This window comes from Kogia breviceps, chromosome 3 (assembly GCF_026419965.1).
Source record: "Kogia breviceps isolate mKogBre1 chromosome 3, mKogBre1 haplotype 1, whole genome shotgun sequence".
NCBI lineage: Eukaryota > Metazoa > Chordata > Mammalia > Artiodactyla > Physeteridae > Kogia > Kogia breviceps.
In genome coordinates, this window is record NC_081312.1 from 145,171,831 (window position 1) to 145,192,207 (window position 20,377).

Consider the following 20,377-nt stretch of genomic DNA (forward strand, 5'->3'; position numbering starts at 1 on the left):
AGCCTGTGCTCCGCAGCGGGAGGGGCCACAGCGGTGAGAGGCCCGCGTAACACAAAAAACAAAACAACAACAACAACAAAAATAAAAGCAGAAATATTTACTTTTTATTATTAAAAAACTGACACAAATTTCTTTTTAAAATACTGAGGATTGATTAGTGAATACCCCTGAGGTTTATATTATTTTATTAGTAATCTTAAAACTTTACAATAAGATCCTTGACATTACCAATCATGATTCATCATGACTGAGTCTTTTTCATGGGATTGTTACCTAAAATCATTGCAGCTAATAATCCCTTGAAAAATGAAAGGCAAGTTGGAAGGAAAGACCTGGTTACTAAGGTCATACATGATCATCATGATCATTTGTTTATATATACATGGTAGTTTAATTATTTTTATTTTTTAATAGATCTTTATTGGAGTATAATTGCTTCAGAATACTGTGTTGGTTTCTGTTGCATAACAGAGCAAATCAGCCATATGCATACACATGTCCCCATTACCCTCCCTCTTGAGTCTCCTTCCCATCCTCCCTATCCCACCCCTCTAGTTCATCGCAAAGCTCCGAGCCTATCTCCCTGTGCTATGCTGCTGCTTCTCACCAGCCAACTATTTTACATTTGGTAGTGTATATATGTTGATGCTACTACTCTCACTTCATCCCAGCTTTCCCCTCCCACCCCATGTCCTCAAGTCCATTCTCTATGTCTACCTCTTTATTCCTGCCCTGCAACTAGGTTCATCAGTACCTTTTTTTTTTTTTTTTTTTTTTAGATTCCATATATATGCATTAGCATACGGTATTTGATATTTGTTTTTCTCTTTCTGACTTACTTCACTCTGTGTAACAGACTCTAGGTCCATCCACCTCACTACAAATAACTCAATTTCGTTTCTTTTTATGGCTGAGTAATATTCCATTGTGTATATGTGCCATATCTTCTTTATCCATTCATCTGTTGATGGACACTTAGGTTGATTCCATGTCCTGGCTATTGTAAATAGTGATGCAATGAACATTGTGGTACATGTCTCTTTGAATTATAGTTTTCTCAGGGTATATGCCCAGTACTGGGATTTCTGGGTCACATGGTAGTTCTATTTTTAGATTTTTAAGGAACTGCTATACTGTTTTCCATAGTGGTTGTATCAATTTACATTCCCACCAAAAGTGGAGGAAGGTTCACTTTTCACCACACCCTTTCCAGCATTTATTATTTGTAGATGTTCTGATGATGGCCATTCTGACCAGTGTGAGGTGTTACCTCATTGTAGTTTTGATTTGCATTTCTCTAATAATTAGTGATGTTGAGCATCTTTTCTTGTGCCTCTCGGACATCTGTATGTCATCCTTGGTGAAATGTCTGTTTAGGTCTTCCACCCATTTTTTAACTAGATTGTTTTTTTGATATTGAGCTCCATGAGGTTTTTGTATATTTTGGAGATTAATCCTTTGTTGTTTCATTTGCAAATATTTTCTCCCATTCTGAGGGTTGTCTTTTAGTCTTGTTTATAGTTTCCTTTGCTGTGCAAAAGCTTTTAAGTTTAATTAAGTCCCATTTGTTTATTTTTGTTTTTATTTCTATTACTCTAGGATGTGGGTCAAAAATGTCTTGCTGTGGTTTATGTCAAAGAGTGTTTTTCCTATGCCTCCCTCAAAGAGTTTTATAGTGTGTGGTCTTAAATTTAGATCTTTAATCCATTTGGAGTTTATTTTTGGTGTATAGTGTTAGGGTGTGTTCTAATTTCATTCTTTCACATGTAGCCATCCAGTTTTCCCAGCAGCACTTATTGAAGAGGCTGTCTTTTCTCCATTGTATGTTCTTGCCTCCTTTGTCATAAATTAGTTGCCCATATGTCCGTGGGTTTATCTCTAGGCATTCTATGCTGTACTGTTGATCTATATTTCTGTTTTTGTGCCAGTACCATACTGTCTTGATTACTGTAGCTTTGTGGTATCGTTCAAAGTCAGGGAGCCTGATTTCCTCCAGCTCCATTTTTCATTCTCAAGATTGCTTTGGATATTCGGTGTCTTTTGTATTTCCATACGAATTGTAAAAGTTTTTGTTCTAATTCCGTGAAGAATGCCATTGGTAGCTTGATAGGGATTGCATTGAATCTATTAGTCGCTTTGGGTAGTGTAGTCATTTTCACAGTGTTGATTCTTCCAATCCAAGAACATAGTATACTTCTCCATCTGTTTATGTCATCTTGGATTTCTTTCATCAGTGTTTTATAGTTTTCTGAGTACAAGTCTTTCGCCTCCACAGGCAGTTTTATTCCTAGGTATTTTATTCTTTTTGTTGCAATGGTAAATGGGAGTTTCCCTTAATTTCTCTTTCTGCTTTTTCATTGTTGGTGTATAGGAATGCCAGAAATTTCTGTGCATTAATTTTGTATCCTGCAACCTTACCAAATTCATTGATTAGTTCTAGTAGATTTCTGGTGGCATCTTTAGGATTTTCCATGTATAGTATCATGTGATCAGCAAACAGTGACAGTTTTACTTCTTCTTTTCCAACTTGTATTCCTTTTATTTCTTTTTCTTCTCTGATTGCTATGGCTAGGACTTCCAAAGCTGTGTTGAATAATAGTGGCAAGAGTGGACGTCCTTCTCTTGTTCCTGATCTTAGTGGAAATGCTTTCAGTTTTTCACCATTGAATATGATGATTGCTGTGGGTTTGTCATACATGGCTTTTATCATGTGGAGGTAGGTTCCCTCTGTGTCTACTTCCTGGAGAGTTTTTATCATAAATGGGTGTTGAATTGTGTCAAAAGCTTTTTCTGCATGTGTTGAGATGATCATCTGGGTTTTTTTCCTAATTTGTTAATGTGGTGTATCACATTGATTGATTTGCATATATTGAAGAATCCTTGCATCCCTGGAATAAGTCTCACTTGATCATGGTGTATGATCCTTTTAATGTGCTGTTGGATTCTGTTTGCTAATATTTTGTTCAGAATTTTTGCATCTATGTTCATCAGTGATATTGGTCTGTAATTTTCTTTTTTCTTTTTTTTTGCGGTACACGGGCCTCTCACTGTTGTGGCCTCTCCCGTTGCAGAGCACAGGCTGCAGACACACAGGCTCAGCGGCCATGGCTGACGGGCCCAGCCGCTCCACAGCATGTGGGATCTTCCCGGACCAGGGCACGAACCTGTGTCGCCTACATCAGCAGGTGGACTCTGAACCACTGTGCCACCATGGAAGCCCTGTAATTTTCTTTTTTTGTGATATCTTTTTCTGGTTTTGGTATCAGGGTGATGGCTTTGTAGAATTAATTTGGGAGTGTTTCTCCCACTGCAGTTTGTTGGAAGAGTTTAAGAAGGATTGGTGTTAGCTTTTCTCTAAATGTTTGATAGAATTTGCCTGTGAAGCCATCAGGTCCTGGACTTCTGTTTGTTGGAAGATTTTTAATTATGTTTTCAATTTCTTTACTTGTGATATGTCTGTTTATATTTTCTAATTCTTCCTGGTTCAATCTGAAAAATTGTACCTTTCCAAGAATTTGTCCATTTCTTCATGGTTGTCCATTTTATTGGCATATAGTTGTTTGTAGTAGTGTCTTATAATCCTTTGTATTTCTGCAGTGTCAGTGTGATTTCTCCTTTTTCACTTCTAATTTTATTGATTTGCATCCTCTCCCTTTTTTTCTTGATGAGTTTGGCTAAGGGTTTATCAATTTTATCTTCTCAAAGAACTAGCTTTTAGTTTTATTGATCTTTGCTATTATTTTCTTCGTTTCTATTGAATTTATTTCTGCTCTATATGATTTCTTTCCTTCTACTGATTTTGGGTTTTCTTTTTTCTTCTTTCTCTAGTTGTTTTAAGTGTAGGCTTAGATTGTTTATTTGAGATTTTTCTTGTTTCTTGAGGTGAGATTGAATTGCTATAAGTTTCCCTATTAGAACTGCTTTTGCTGCGTCCCATAGGTTTTGGGTCGTCATGTTTTCATTGTCATTTGTTTCTATGTATTTTTTAATTTCTTCTTTGATTTCTTCAGTGATCTCTTGGTTATTTAGTAGCACACTGTTTAGCCTCCATGTATTTGTGTGTTTTACAGTTTTTTTCCTGTAATTGATTTCCCATCTCATAGCTTTGTGGTCAGAAAAGAGGCTTGATATGATTTCAGTTTTCTTTCATTTTCTGAGGCTTGATTTGTCACCCAAGATGTGAGCTCTCCTGGAGAATGTTCCATGTGCACTTGAGAAGAAAGTGTGATCTGCTGTTTTTGGATGGACTGTCCTATAACTATCAATTAAGTCTATCTAGTCTATTGTGTCATTTAAAGCTCCTGTTTCCTTATTAATTTTCTGTTTGGGTGATCTGTCCATTGATGTAAGTGAGGAGTTAAAGTCCCCCACTATTATTGTGTTACTGTCGATTTCCTCTTTTGTAGCTGTTAGCAGTTGCCTTATTTATTGAGGTGCTCATATGTTGGGTGCATATATATTTATAGTTGTTATATCTTCTTGGATTGATCCCTTGATCATTATGTAGTGTCCTTCCTTGTCTCTTATAACATTCTTTATTTTAAAGTATATTTTATCTAATACGAGTATTGCTATTCCAGCTTTCTTTTGATTTCCATTTGCATAGAATATCTTTTTCCATCCCCTCACTTTCAGTCTGTATGTGTCCCTAGGTCTGAAGTGGGTCTCTTGTAGACAACATATATATGGGTCTTTTTCTTGTATCTGTTCAGCCAGTCTGTGTCTTTTGGTTGGGGAATTTAATCCATTTACATTCAAGGTTATCAATATGTGTGTTCCTATTACCATTTTCTTAATTGTTTTGGGTTTGTTTTTGTGGGTCTCTTACTTCTCTTGTGTTTCCTGCCTAGAGAGGTTTCTTTAGCATTTGTTTTAAAGCTGGTTTGGTGGTGCTCATTTCTCTTAGCTTTTGCTTCTCTGAAAAGCTTTTGACTTCTTCATCGAATCTGAATGAGATCCTTGCTGGTAGAGTAATCTTGGTTGTAGGTTTTTCTCTTTCATCACTTTAAGTATATCCTGCCACTCTCTTCTGGCCTGCAGAGTTTCCGCTGAAAAATCAGCTGATAACCTTATGGGGATTCCTTTGTGTGTTACTTTTTGTTTTCCCCTTGCTGGTTTTAATATTTTTTCTTTGAATTTAATCTTTGTTAGTTTGATTAATATGTATCTTGGTGTGTTTTTCCTAGGGTTTATCCTGTATGGGACTCTCTGTGCTTCCTGGACTTGGGTGACTATTTCATTTCCCATGTTAGGGAAGTTTTTAGCTATAATCTCTTCATATATTTTCTCACACCCTTTTTTTTTTCTCTTCTTTTTCTGGGATCCCTATAATTCAAATGTTGGTGAGTTTAGTGTTGTCCCAGAGGTATCTGAGATCGTCTTCCATTCTTTTCATGCTTTTTTCTTTAATCTTCTCCTCGGCAGTTATTTCCACCATTTTGTCTTCCTGCTCCCATATTCATTCTTCTGCCTCAGTTATTCTGTTATTGATTCCTTTAGTGTGTTTTTTATTTCAGTTATTGTGTTGTTCATCTCTGTTTGCTTGTTCTTTAGTTCCTCTAGATCTTTGTTAAACATTTCTTGTATTTTCTCAGTTTGTGCCTCCCTTCTCTTTCTGAGATTCTGGATCATCTTTACTGTCATTACTCTGAATTATTTTTCAGGTTGATTGCCTATTTCCTCTTCATTCATTTGGTCTTGTAGGTTTTTACCCTGCTTCTTAAACTGTGACATATTTTTTTCTCGTCTTTTTTTTTTTTTTGATGGGTGGGATTGTGTTCCTGTCTTACTGGTTGTTTGGCCTGAGGCTTCCAATACTGGGGGTTGTCAGCTGTTGGGTAGAGATGGGTCTTGGTGATGAGTTGAGGAACTTTGTGAAACCTCATTCCGATGAATATTCCCTGGGGTCTGAGGTTCTCTGTTAGTCCAGTGGTTTGGACTCGGAGCTCCCACCGCAGGAGCTTTCAGCCTGACACCCAGCTCGTGAACCAAGATTCCGTAAGCCATGTGGGATGGCAAACAAAACAAAACAAAACAAAAAAACAATTATGAAGTAAAAAATAAAATTAGACTAGGAAACTAACAGATATGTTAGAAAGACTTAAAAATAAAAATATAGATGAATAAACAACCGGAAGGTACATCAGTACCACAATAGTAAGAAAGGGGAGGGGGAAAAGAAAAAAAGTTGAGGGGGGAGGCCTTGGCTGTGGAGGGGGCGCTGAAGCAAGGGTGAGGTTTGGGTGGTGGGCAGGGCCTATGCTTAGGATGCACAGGGCTGGAAAAGGCCCTGGGGTCTGTGGGGGTTGGAGCTTAGTTAAGCTCAAGGAACAGAAGGGGCCCAGGCATGCCCCCACCGCTGGTCTCAGAGGTCCACCACAGAGGACCTCACCTGGGATCCCAGCAGGCTTCCTGGGCTCGAATGGGCGGGGTAAATGCCCTCCTCTCCTCTCCTGCTACTCCGGTCTGGGAGGGCCTCTCCCGCCTGTCTTTCCTGATCTCCCCAGCCTCTCTCCTATGCCCTGAGAACCAATGTGGCAGCGGGGAGAGGGGGGCCTCACAGGACAGGGGACCGGCCTGGGAGCTCAGCAGGCTCCCAGGCCCGAGTGGGTGGGGCAGTCGCCCTCCACTTCTCTCCCGTTCCTCCTGGAGGGCCCCTCCTGCCTGCCTCTCCTGATTTTTCCAGCCTCCCTCCTATGCCCCCAGGACCCATGCCACCTGGATGGGGCTTTGGAGGCAGGTACTGGCTTGGGAGCTCAACAGGCTCCCTGGCCCGAGTGGGCCAGGCAGTCACCCTCCGCTTCTCTCCCACTCTTCCTGCAGAGTCTCTCCTGCCTGCCTCTCTTGATCTCCCTGGTCTCAAGGGTGCCGATCCTGTCTGGCCTCCACTGCTCCTCCCACCTCAGTCTCCCCACATCGTACTGGTTCACTTGAGGGTTCCTCCCGTCTTCTCGGGCATCAGTGTTCCCCACCAGCAGCCGGCAGGTGTCCTAGTTGTGGGAGATGGTCTAATTATTTAAATTAATTTTGCTGACTTAAAAGTAATCTTTTAAGTATATTGTTTATTATGTAGTTACCACAAAAATAAGATTTACCACATGAATTTCAAAGGTGATGTTTGATCTTAGTCTAAGCTCGGCTTAATAGTACTATTAACAGCTATTAATTTCTCTCCAGGGCCTAGACTAGAAGACACCATAACTAACCAACAGACTTATGCAGTGCTTTTCCAGCTGTGCTATTCCCTGGGACACCAAACCTTCATGTACTTTACACTGTGTACTTCTGCAGTGTTCTCTGAGTGTTCTTGCCAAATGCCAGACTCTGGTGGACTTTAGCCATGCCTCAGACTCAGCTGTGTATTATTGTTCTGTCCAGAACCTGGAACAATAAGAAAAATCAAATCTGTTTATGATCAAGGTCAGGCCCCTTCAAAGAGTTTTCTCTCCAGAGACTCGATCTAATTGTACCTTAAAATTATTGGAGGATTTCAACAACTGTTATACTTTCAAAGGCTCAGGCTAATTAGATGTTTGACCGTATTACTTTTACCTCGTTTATGTATTACCTAGCGAATGTATTATTTGCTTAATAACTTGTAAGGGAATATAATTCTACCATGTCTTTGGGACCTTTCTAAATTCCATCTTTTATTGTCATCTGTAATACATGAATGTTAATAATACTATAGGTCTTGGTAAGAAAAAGACTCTTAATAGAAATTAATAAATTCTTCTCTTTAGAAATATTAGAAAAAAATTCAGTGATATAATTTTGGTTGTTTTTCAAGCCATTCAGTTTGCTTACACTCACTGATTAGTAACAAAAGCTTCTCACATATAAAATGAGTGGATTAGGCTAGATGAGCGAATTTTTTCCAGATTCACCTCTCTATACAAATGTCTCATTTATAAAATGTGTATAATAAAAAATACCTGGGGAGAACAGTTCAAGATCTTGGTGCAGGAAGCTGTTGAACTCATCTCCTCCCATGGACACACTGAGTCTCCAGCTACATATGGAAAATTTCCTCTTTAAAAAAACCTAAAGGCTGGCTGAATGACGACTACACATCAGGCAAACAGGAAGAAAGCCACAAGAAGCAGGTAGGGGAGGCTCAGACACAATCTTGCCACAAACCCCACCAGTGACACAGCAACCTCCAATCAAGAGGAAACTCAAAACCCGGAGCTTCTCATGAGGAGAAAAGGGTTCACACTCCACATTGCATACCCCAAGTTTTAAGACCTGCACCTGAGAGACGAACCCTCAAAACATCTAATTTTGAAAACCAGTGGGGCTCACAGCCCTAGAACCACAAGACTATAAGGTTCTGAGACATGGCTATCGGAGGTCCCCACACTCGGACTTACCCGCCCCTGGGCCCAGCTCAGAGGCAACCTGTCTTGCCCAGACATAAGGGAAGGAGGATCACCTACTTATATTAAAGCATCAGCCCGAGGGGCAGGCATTCGATTGAAGACACATCTAGGAGACAGCTGGAACACTGTCTAGGGACAGAGACTTGCAGGTGCTATCTTTGCTGTCTCTCTTTGCTGTGCTGCACAATACCAGTATCTCCCAGAAGGGAGCTACTGCATGTATCTGGTGCCCTGATTTTTGCAGTTTCTGCCCAGGAGACACCTCTTAATTGCCTTGCTTTGGAGGCCAGGGGAGCTTGTGTTCCTGGTCCAATGGAACTGTAACAAACAGTCACCCAGAAAGGAGATTATACCCTTTTCTGGCACCCTGATTTTTGTGGCTACTGCCAGAGGATACCTCTACAGAGCATGGCACCAGTGCCAGTGGGGCTTACAGTCAAGTGTCCCACAGGACTGTAACCAACAGAGAAAGAGTTCTTCAACAGCTACCACCTCCGGGCACAGCAGCAGTCACAGACCCAAGAGCTCGGTTTTTCTGTGGATACCTGTTACCAAGCTGTCACAGCTGCAGCCTGAGGGACAGGCTTCTAATTAAACATGTATGTAGCAACTGATTGTAATCCTTTTCGGAGACCTCAGAGGGCTGGTACTATCTTCGTGCTTTCCCTCTGCCACACTCCTGAATGCCAGTGTGCCCCTAGGGGGAGCTTTCTACTCATCTGGCAGCCTGGTTTTTGTAGCCACTGCCCAGGGGATGCCCCTAAATCAACTGGCTCTGGTAGCCAGGGGGGGCTTGCATTCCTAGGTCATTCCAAAGGAATGTGGCAGTTGGAAAGACAGTTCTTGGCCAGGTACCACCTCCAAGGCACTGCACAGACAGCAGATTGGGACACCCCCTCCCATCCCCAGTTTTTCTGTGAAGGAGGCCTCTTTGCTTTCCTTGAGCTTTGGCCTAATGGGTAGGCTTCAGGTTTGGCATATGTCTAGTGGCCTACGGAGCTACTCTCAAGGAACAGATGTTGTCTTGCCTCTTTCCCTCTGCCTTGTTCCAGCTCACCCGTATCTCCAGCTCACCAGTATCTCATACACTTATCAGGAGCCCTGATTTTTGCAACTGCCCAAGTGACACCTCCAGATTGCTTGGCTCTGGTGGCAAGCAGGGTTTATGCTTGTGGTCACACTGGACTATATATACTTGCATACTTTTAAAAGCTGCTGCCTGAGGGTCCGACTTCCAGTCAGCCTGATTTTAGGTGCTGAGATCCTCCCTTCTGGGACCTTGATAGGTCTTGGTACATACTTAACTACTGGGAGCTATTAAAGATATAATAAGCTGCTTGGACAAGCGCAAAAGTTTAAGGGACAACCAAGACCTAGGACAGAGTTGAACAATAAGTTTCATCTCCTACATCCTTCAAGACTGGGAGGGGTGGTAGTTTCATCTGCTGCATAGAAACCAACACAGAGTTAAGCAAAATGAAGAAACAAAGGAATATGTTCCAGGGACTTCCCTGGTGGCACAGTAGTTAAGAATCCGCCTGCCAATGCAGGGGACATGGGTTTGAGCCCTGGTCCCTGAAGATCCCATATGCTGCTTAGCAACTAAGCCCATTCACCACAGCTATTGAGCCTGCACTCTAGAGCCTGCAAGCCACAACTACTGAGCCTGAGAACCACAACTACTGAAGCCTGTGAGCCTAGAGCCCATGCTTCACAACAAGAGAAGCCACCACAATGAGAAACCCGTGCACCACAACAAAGAGTAGCCCCCGCTTGCTGCAACTAGAGAAAGCCCACGCACAGCAATGAAGACCCAATGTAGCCAAAAATAAATAAATAAATTTAAAATATATATATATATATATGTTCCAAATGAAAGAACAAGGTAAAACCTCAGCAAAAATTCTTAATAAAATGGAGATAAGACACATTATAATTAAAATGTCAGAAGTTAAAGACATGGAGAGAATCTTAAAAGCAGCAAGAAAAAACAACTAGCTATGTACAAGCAGACCCTCATAAGGTTACCTGCAGATTGGTCAGCAGAAACTTTACAAGCCAGTGGGATTGGCACCATATATTCAAAATGCTAAAAGGAAAAAAATCTCCATCTGTGATCAGGAATACTCTGTCCAGCAAGGTTATCATTCAGAATTGAAGGAGAGAAAAAGAGATTTTAAAACAAGCAAAAGCTAAAGGAGTTTATCACCCGTGAACCAGCCTTACAATGAATGTTAAAGGGACTTCTATAAGCTCTAAAGAAAGGGTACTAACTAGTAACAAGAAAACATATGAAAGAATAAGTGTCACTGAGAAAGTAAATATGTAGTAAATGGGTTAGTTATAAAGCTAGTATGAGGATAAAAAAGCAAAAGTAGCAAAACTATGATTATAATAACTAATGGGTACAGAAGATTAAAAGATGTAAAATGTGATATAAAGCATTGGAGGGTAGAGTAAAAATATTGAACGTCAGAATGTAATCAAATTTAAGGTTTTAACCACATGAAATAGACTGTTATAAGTTTTAATATGTAATCCTTATGGTAACCATAAAGCAAAAACCTATAGTAAATATACAACAGTTAGAGAGGAAGCAGTACAAGCATATCACTAAAGAAAGTCATCAAACTACAAAGAAAGAGAGCAAGAGAAGGATAAAGGAACAGAGAGGAACCACAAAAGCATCCAGAAAACAAATAAAATGGCAATAAATACATACCTGTCAATAATTACTCTAAATGTAAATTTACTAACTCCCTCAATCAAAAGACAGAGTGACTGAATAGATAAAAAACAAAACCCATCTATATGCTACCTGCAGGAGACTTGCTTTAGATATAAGGACACACAGAGACTTGAAAGTGAAGGGATAGAAAAAGATATTCCATGAAAACAGAAACCAAAATAAACTGGGAGAGCTATACTTTTATCAAAATTGACTTTCAAACAAAGGCTATATAATAAGAGACAAAGAAGACATTACATTATATTGTGCCAACCAAACAAGAAGATAAAACATTTATAAAATATATTTTTATCCAACTTAGGAGGACCTAAATATGTAAAGGATATATTAACAAACTTGAAGTGAGAAATAGACACCAATAAAACAATAGTAGCGGACTCTAATGCCCCCTTTACCTCAGTGGATAGATCATCCAGACAGAAAATCAGTAAGGAAACATCATCCTTAAAAGACACAGTAGACCAGATATACTTAACAGATATATAAAAGACATTCCATCCAAAAACAAGAGAATACATTCTTTTCAAGTACAGACGGAGCATTCTCCAGGATAGATCATATGTTAAGCCACAAGACAAAGTCTTAATAAATGTAAGAGAATTGACATCATGTCAAGCATCTTTTCCAACCACAGTGGTATGAATCTAGAAATCAATTACATGAAGAAAAGTGTAAAATTCACAAATATGTGGAACTTAAACAACATGCTACTTGAGCAACCAATGAGTCAAAGAAGAAATCGAAAGAGAAATAAAAAAATACTTTGAGACTAATGAAAATGGGAATATAACAAAGTTTGTGGAATACAGTAAAAGCAGTTCTGAGAGGAAAGTTAATGGCAATAAATGCCTACCCAAAGGTTAGAGCAGAAATAAATGAAAGAGACAGTAGAAAATATCAAAGAAAACAAGAGCTGGTTCTCTGAAAAGATAAACAATACTGAAAAACCGTAAGCTGGACTCACCAAGAAAAAAAGAGAGGGCTCAATAAATAACATCAGAAATGAAGAGGAGATAGTACAACTGATAGCACAGAATACAAAGGATCATAAGAGAATACTTTGAACAGTTATATGCCAACATATTGAACAACCTAGAAGAAATGGATAAACTCCTAGAAACATACAACCTACCAAGACTGAATCATGAAGAAATAGAAAATCAGAACCAACTGATTACTACTAAGGAGAGAGAATCAGTAATCAAAAACCTCCCAACAAACAAAAGTCCAGGACCAGGCAGGATCACTGGTGACTTTTACCAAACATTCAAAGAAGAATTACTACCTATCCTTCTCAAACTCTTCCAAAAGATAGAAGGGGTGGAAACTCTTCCATACTCATTTTGTGAGGCCAGCATTACCCTGATCCCAAAACCGGACAAGGATGCCACAAGAAGAAAATTACAGGCCAATATTCCTGATGAATATAGATGTAAAAAATATTAGCAAACTGAATTCAACAACATATTTAAAGGATCATACACCATGATCAAGTGGGATTTATTCTAGAGATGCAAGGCTGTCTCAACATTCACAAATCAGTCAGTGTGATTCAACACATTAACAAAATGAAGGATAAAAATCATATGATCATTTCCATAGCTACAGGAAAAACATTTGACAAAAATCAACATTCATTTATGATAAAAACTCAGCAAAGTGGCTATGAAGGGAATGTACCCCAACATAACAGAAGCCATATATTGTACAACAAGCCCACGGTCAACATCATACTCAAAAGCTGAAAGCTTTTCCTCTAAGGTTAGGAACAAGACAGGGATGCCCACTTTTGCCACTTTTATTCAGCATAGTATTGGGAGTTTTAGCCAGAGCAGTTAGGCAAGAACAAGAAATAAAAGACATCCATATTGGAAAGGAGGGAGTAAAACTGTTACCATTTGCAGGTGACATGACGTTATATATAGAAAACCCTAAAGACTCCAACAAAAAAACTGTTAGAACGAATAAACAAATTGAGTAATGTTGCAGGATACAAAATTAATACATGAAAATCTTTTGTATTTCTACACACTAATACCAAACTATCAAAGCAAAATTAAGAAAACAATCCCATTTCCAACTGCATTAAAAAGGATAAAATACCTAAGATTACATTTAACCAAAGATGTTCAGGACTTGCATACTGAAAACTACAAGACATCAAGGAGAGTAGTTGAAGAAGACACAAATAAGTGGAGATATTTTGAAAATGCTCATGGATTGGGAGAATTAATAGTGTTAAAATGTCCAGGGCTTCCCTGGTGGCGCAGTGGTTGAGAGTCCGCCTGCCGATGCAGGAGACACGGGTTCGTGCCCTGGTCCGGGAAGATCCCACATGCCGCAGAGCAACTAAGCCCGTGAGCCATGGCCGCTGGGCCTGCGCGTCCGGAGCCTGTGCTCCGCAATGGGAGAGGCCACAACAGTGAGAGGCCCACATACCGCAAAAAAAAAAAAAAAAAAAAAATGTCCATACTACCCAAAGCAGTCTACAGATTCAATACAATCCCTATCAAAATTCCAATAGCATTTTTCACAGAAATAGAACAAAGAATTCTAAAATTTGTATGAAACCACAAAAGACCTCAAGCGGCCAAAGCAATCTTGAGAAAGATGAACAAACATGTAAGCATCACACTCCCTGATAACAAACTCTATTTCATATCTATAGTAATTAAAACGGTATGGTATTGGCATAAAGACAAACATATAGTTGAATGGAGCAGAATAGAGAGCCCAGAAATAAACCCACACATATGTGATCAATTAATTTACAACAGAGGAGCCAAAATTAGTGGGGTAAGGACAATCTCTCCAATAAATGGAGTTGAGAAAACTGGAGAGCCACATGCAAAAGAATGAAACTGGAACTATCTTATACTGTACACAAAAATCAATTCAAAATGGATTAAAGACTTGAACATAAGATCTGAAATCATAAAACTCCTAGAAGAAAACATAGGTAGCAAGACACCAAAAATAAAATTTTTGAAAAGCAAAGATAAACAAGTGGAACTATATCAAACCAAACAACTTCCACACAGCAAAGAAAACCATCAACCAAATAAAAAGGTAACCTACTGAATGGGAGAAAATATTTGCAAGTCATATATCTGTTAAGGGGTTAATATTCAAAGTGTATAAAAAACTCATACAACTCAATAATGAAAAAAAAGTAATTCGATTTTAAAATGGGGTAGAACATCTCAATAGACATTTTCCAAAGAAGACATAAAGATGGACAACAGATACATGAAAAGATGCTCAACATCACAAATCATCAGGGAAATGAAAATCAGAACCACAATGAGATATCACCTCACACCTGTCAGAATGGCTGTAATCAAAAAGATAACAAATAAGTGTTGGTGAGGATGTGGAGAAAATTGAATCCTCGTGCACTGTTGGTAGGAATGTAAATTGGTGCAGCCACTATGAAAAACAGTATGGAAGTTCCTCAAAAATTAAAAATAGAACTACCATATGATCCAGCAGTTCCACTTCTGGGTATATATCTGACGAGTGAAACACTAACTCAAAAAGATAAGCACCTTCATGTTCACTGCAGCACTGTTTACAATAGCCAGGACATGGAAACAACCTAAGTGTCCATTGATGAGTGAATGGATAAATTGTGTGTATATACAGTGGAATATTATTCAGCTGTACAAAAGAATGAAATCTTTCCATTTGCACCAACATGGATGGACCTCAAGGGCATTATGCTAAGTGAAATAAGTCAGACAGAGAAAGACAAATACAATGTGATCTCTCTTACATGTTGAAACTAAAAATTCCTTTAAAAAAAAAAAGCTAACAGATATAGATAATATATTATTGGTTGTCAAAGGATAATGGTGGAGGGTGGGAGAGATGAGTGAACTCAGTCAAGAGGTTAAAAATAAAAAATCTTGAAATCATACGTTAAGTCAGAAGTATATGCCTTGAACTGTAGGAGTCCATAGCCAAATTAGAATTTTTGGTACACAAATTGAAAGCATGTTCTTATAAATAAAAGCAATTGGACTTTATAACATTTTATACACATGCTGTTTTCTTTATTTTCTACATAATAATGTAAGGATTATCTTTTGCATCCATCTTTTTATAGGTTAATAATGTGTCATTGCAATGAGACAGCTTAATTGCATTCTAGGAGCTACTGTCACCATCCTCATTAACTGGCATTTAGGCAGTGTAGGTAACACATATACTTTATGTATACTAAAGTATGTGTGAATGTTTTCATATAAATAATGTTGAGGCCATTTTTTTTAACATCTGTAAGAAAATAGGGGCTTATTTATAATGGGTTTTGAAATTTAATGTCTCAAAAGAACTATAAAAACAGCTTCGCGGGAAAACCAAAAACAAAAACAACCTGCCTCAAGGTGGTTGGGGGATTAAATGATGTAACACATACAAAGCAGTCCAAAAATGTCCAGGTATTGTTATGTATCCTATGACTATATTTTGCCACAAGTCTTTTATGATTTTTATTTGTATTTTTGTACCTTTAAACAATGTTTAACTTTAACTTAATAGTTTATTTGTAAATGTTATGAATAAACATTGAAGACTGACTTGCTACTGAGGATTTTGAGTGACATGTTGATGGCCATATTAAGCTTAATTTCAAAGTCTGTAAAGCATACTTTTTTTTTTTGCGGTACGCGGTTCTCTCACTGCTGTGGCCTCTCCTGTTGCGGAGCACAGGTTCTGGATGCGCAGGCTCAGAGGCCATGGCTCACGGGCCCAGCTGCTCCGCAGCATGTGGGATCTTCCCGGACCGGGGCACAAACCCATGTCCCCTGCATCGGCAGGCGGACTCTCAACCACTGTGCCACCAGGGAAGCCCTGTAAAGCATACTTTAAAAAAAAAGAGTAAGACCAAAAGAAAAATCTCATTTTAAGAATGGCATTAGAGTGTTAGTTACCTGTGAAGAGAACATTCTCTGTACTTTCCCCTTTTTTGAGTCTTGCATGAGTATAATCTGACCCTGAGTTAGGTATTATTTGACAGCATATCTTGCTTGATCAACTGCAGTTTAGTTATGAAACAGGAAAACAAGATGTAAACTATCCAAGATCTCCACATGGCCTGGAATGACCTATGGCATGTTACATAGCCCTGGTTTCAAAATTATGAATAGATAGCCTATAAATACTTAATTATATTAAACAGTGTCACTGAATGTCTAGAACTTCTCAATGGGGAAGAGGCTGTAATAATGAAGTTATTTTTCTTTGAAAATTAGAACCACTGAAAATTGGATAGGCTACGTCACAATATAGAGCCCTTCCTATCAGGAGAAGTGTTCAGAGGTAACCCATCATTCAGGAGGATAGCCATTTCCACACCTGGCAGGAAGTTGAACTATACAACCTTCTGAACTCATTTCCAGTTCATTAATTTCACAAAATTAAAGAAATCGATGACCTGTCTGGGTATTGTTATTGTTACTCTCAAATTGAGGCGCTGTTTATTTTTTCTCTTGGATATGTAAGGTGTCAAAGTATAGAGTTTTGAACCGTAAGCAGTTTTATTCTTAACATTGCCTACTATTTGATTCAGGAGGTATAACTTGAGTTGTTTATTATATGTCTCCAAAGTATTGGGTTGGCCAAAAAGTGCCTTCGGTTTTAAGTAAAAATAAAAGACATTTTTCATTTTCACCAAGAACTTTATGGAACAATATATTCACTGTTTTTTTCCACTGCCTTCTGCCATTTTTCAGGCAACTTCATAATTCCATCTTCCCAAAACTTTCTATCTTTTTGAGCAAAGAACTGTTCCAGGTGCCTTTTAAAGTCTTTCAGGGAATTGAAATTTTTTCCATTAAGAGGATTTTGTAAAGACCAAAATAAATGGAAATCTGAAGGTGCAATGTCTGGTGAATATGGTGGATGAATCAGAACTTCCCAGCCAAGCTGTAATAGTTTTTGCCTGGTCATCAGAGAAACATGTGGTCTTGCATTATCCTGATGGAAGATTCTGTTCTCTGTTGACTAGTTCTGGACGCTTTTCGTGGAGTGCTGCTTTCAGGTGGTCTAATTGGGAGCTTGTTTGACTTAATCTTTGGTTTTCCGGAAGGATTTCATAATAGAGGACTCCCTTCCAATCCCACCATATATACAACATCACCTTCTTTGGGAGAAGACCGGCCTTTGGTGTGGTTAGTGGTGGTTCATTTCGCTTGCCCCGTGATCTGTTCTGTTTTACATTATTGTACAGTATCCACTTTTCATCGCCCATCACAGTTTGTTTTAAAAACAGAACGTTTTCGTTAAGTTTTAGTAGAGAATCGCATGTGGGAATACGGTCAAGAATGTTTTTTTTGCTTAACTTATGTGGAACCCAAACATCAAAGCAATGAACATAACCAAGCTGGTGCAAGTGATTTTCAACGTTTGATTTGGATATTTTGAGTATGTCGCTATCTCCCACGTGGGGTGACATTGATTGTTCTCAACTAATGTCTCGATTTGATCACTATCAACTTCAGCTGGTCTACCCAACCGTGGAACATCGTCCAACGAGAAATCTCCACAGAACTTCACAAACCACTTTTGACATGTTCAGTCAGTCACAGCACCTTCTCCACGTGCTGCACAAATCTTTTTTTGCATTTCGGTTGCGTTTTTACTTTTCTTGAAATAATGTTGCTTTTTTCCTTCCATCTTCAATATTAAAGTGGCTACACAAAAATTCACCAGTTTTGATAAGTCTTAAATTTTTTTTAATTTATTTTTTTTTAACAAAGGCTTAGTTTCTGTTTTTTCAATTATAGTTTGGAATAACGTCTATGACCATTAACTATGCATTTTCTTGTTGCTACTTTTAAAAATGTCGTTGCCAGTGGACTATACATATTATAAAAAAAATAAAACAAAGGGCAGCTTGAGATGGATTTTTCTGTTAATTCATTCACAGACTTAAAAGCTCTTCACTCTTCCTCAGACTCAGGTCACTATTGGTCACTAATGCTGACAAAGATGTACTTTCCGACACATCGTCTTTTCTAAGATTCCAGAATGATTCTCGAGTTATTTGAAGGACCTCTCTCAAGCCTTTATTTTCTTGCTCAAGTTGAAATATCCGTTCCTGTTCCCTGTTGCTCGTCAATTTCAATGGCTTTCCTCATTACTGCTGCCATTTCAGTTATCTGGTCAACATGTGCTTGTAATTCCTTGGTGTGCTGCTCTTTTAACTTCATTATTATCCCTGGATCATCTTTTTTGCTAGCCATTAGCAATCTAAACATTTGCTCTCGATACTTGCTCATTATAAGTTCCAAGGCAGACTGATGTTCTTCCAGGAATGTACATAATTCTTTGTTCTCTTGTTGCAATTCTCTGGTTTGTCTGTTTTCTTGCTGGATTCCCATAACTAATGTGGACCGTGGCCGATGTCTTGCAACTTCATTAAGTTCTTGAATTTCTTCTTAATACTGCTTCATAGCTTCTACTCACTTGTTGAGAGCTGTGGTTTGCTCAATCAGAGATTCTGCTGCATCGTCGTGATCTCTCAGTCTTTCAACAAGGGCTTTAGCATTAGCAAGTGACTTCTCAGCTGTGCAACTCCTTTTCTGGTCTCAATCCCTCGCAGCCATCAGCTGTGGCGGTTAGGACTCAAAGCCTCGGCCAATGGGGACCTATGCACCCAGGGGAAGAGACTCCTCTTGCCTGTTCAGCTTCTTCAGCGAGCAGACGCAGAACCAAGCAGAGGCAGTGCAGGGGTGGCCTGGGGGAATCAGAGGGGCTCAGCCCCATCACTGGCCAAGGGAAATCCTCCGTTCACCGCCTCCGACCAGCGGTCTCAGCGATGTCGTTTTTTTAATGCACGCTGATATGACAGCTGTCACATACAATCTAACAAAATTGTTTTGAATGACGTTAAAGACAATAAGTACTACTAGAGCTATCTTACAGTAAAAACCAAACGATCCTTTTGGCCAACCGATACTTTATATATTTATCCAATAAACAACAGTATTTTAAAGGTAAGTTCATTGTTATTCTTCCAAATGATGAATTCCCTGCTTTTAGTGGAATAAATAAGAATCAAAAACCAGATGAAACTAGGTGGTCACATTCTGAAATCACACTCAGGATTAGTTCAGTTTGACAAGCAAATTTTGCATTGGTCATCCTGATACTTAATTTTACCAACCTTCCACCTACCCCTTCTGCCAAAATAAAGAACTTTGGTGTACTAATATAATGAAAAAAATATCAAAACCTAAATCACAAAAGGAGAATAGAATGGATATTATATCTCTCATTAGACTCATTGCTTCGATTCTCTTTATTTGGTTTCAGTTTTTTTAGGCGCATCTGCCAGTGCTGTCATAGGAGCCAGTGGGCACTGTTTTCTTTTTTGCTTTGTTTGTTTTATGTGTTTCTTTAAGGTTTCTTGTCATTTTAAATATGACATACTTATGAAGTCATATTTAAAGTCATTTTAAGTTGTATGTCATATTAAGGTTTAATGTGACACATGGGCATAATATGACTGACTCTTCAGTCTTGTTCCTAGTGCTAAGAATACAGTGGTGAACCAGATAGATATGGTCACTGCCCTGGTTGATCTTATAGTCTAATGGAGGATACATAACAAATAAATTGGCTGTTACATAATTTTAAGTCACGCGAAGAAAAGAAACAAAGTACACACACAAGGAATATGGTGAGGGTATGGCAGGATAGCACTGCTTTAGATGGGGTAGTCAGTAGAGACCCTTTCAAAATCATAACAAGCAGGGTTTTGAAGGGTAAGAAAATATTCCAGGTAGAGGAAACAAGTATCAAGTCCCTAAGGTGTAAAAGAGATCATTCACATTTTCTTTCTGCGCTGGTTTAAACCATAAAGATGACCAATTTAACTTGCTACTTGAAATGGTTATGATTTGATGCAATTCATTTAAGTTGTCAGCCCCCCAAAATAGTCACTCCTTCACTTTGTGCTTTAAACCTTGGCCCCTGAACCACTTGGAGTATTAGTCTCAACTTACATATGATGTATCTAATATTCCTTATAGAGGGAGTTTTTGATACATATTAGCTCCTTTCCCTTCTCCCTACTCTGCAGCATTGTTGAGAATGCATTTGCTAGGCAACTCTTCTCCTTCCCCTCAGCCCCACCCCCAACAGAAGTGTGTGGTATTGGGTGCTGGGGTAGGGAGGGCACAATCAAGAAAAACACCAGTCTTCAGACCTACTCTGTTCTCTCTATTAAGGCTCCCAGGGG

General features: G+C 38.9%; 1 protein-coding gene and 1 pseudogene across 6 annotated transcripts in view; one reads left to right on the forward strand and one right to left on the reverse strand.

The window, feature by feature from the left end:
* The window catches only part of RFX7 (regulatory factor X7), a 155,015-nt gene that overhangs the window by 119,021 nt on the left and 15,617 nt on the right, over positions 1–20,377 (forward strand). The window lies entirely within an intron of this gene.
* LOC131752063 (FGFR1 oncogene partner 2 homolog pseudogene) lies at positions 18,056–18,722 on the reverse strand (annotated as a pseudogene).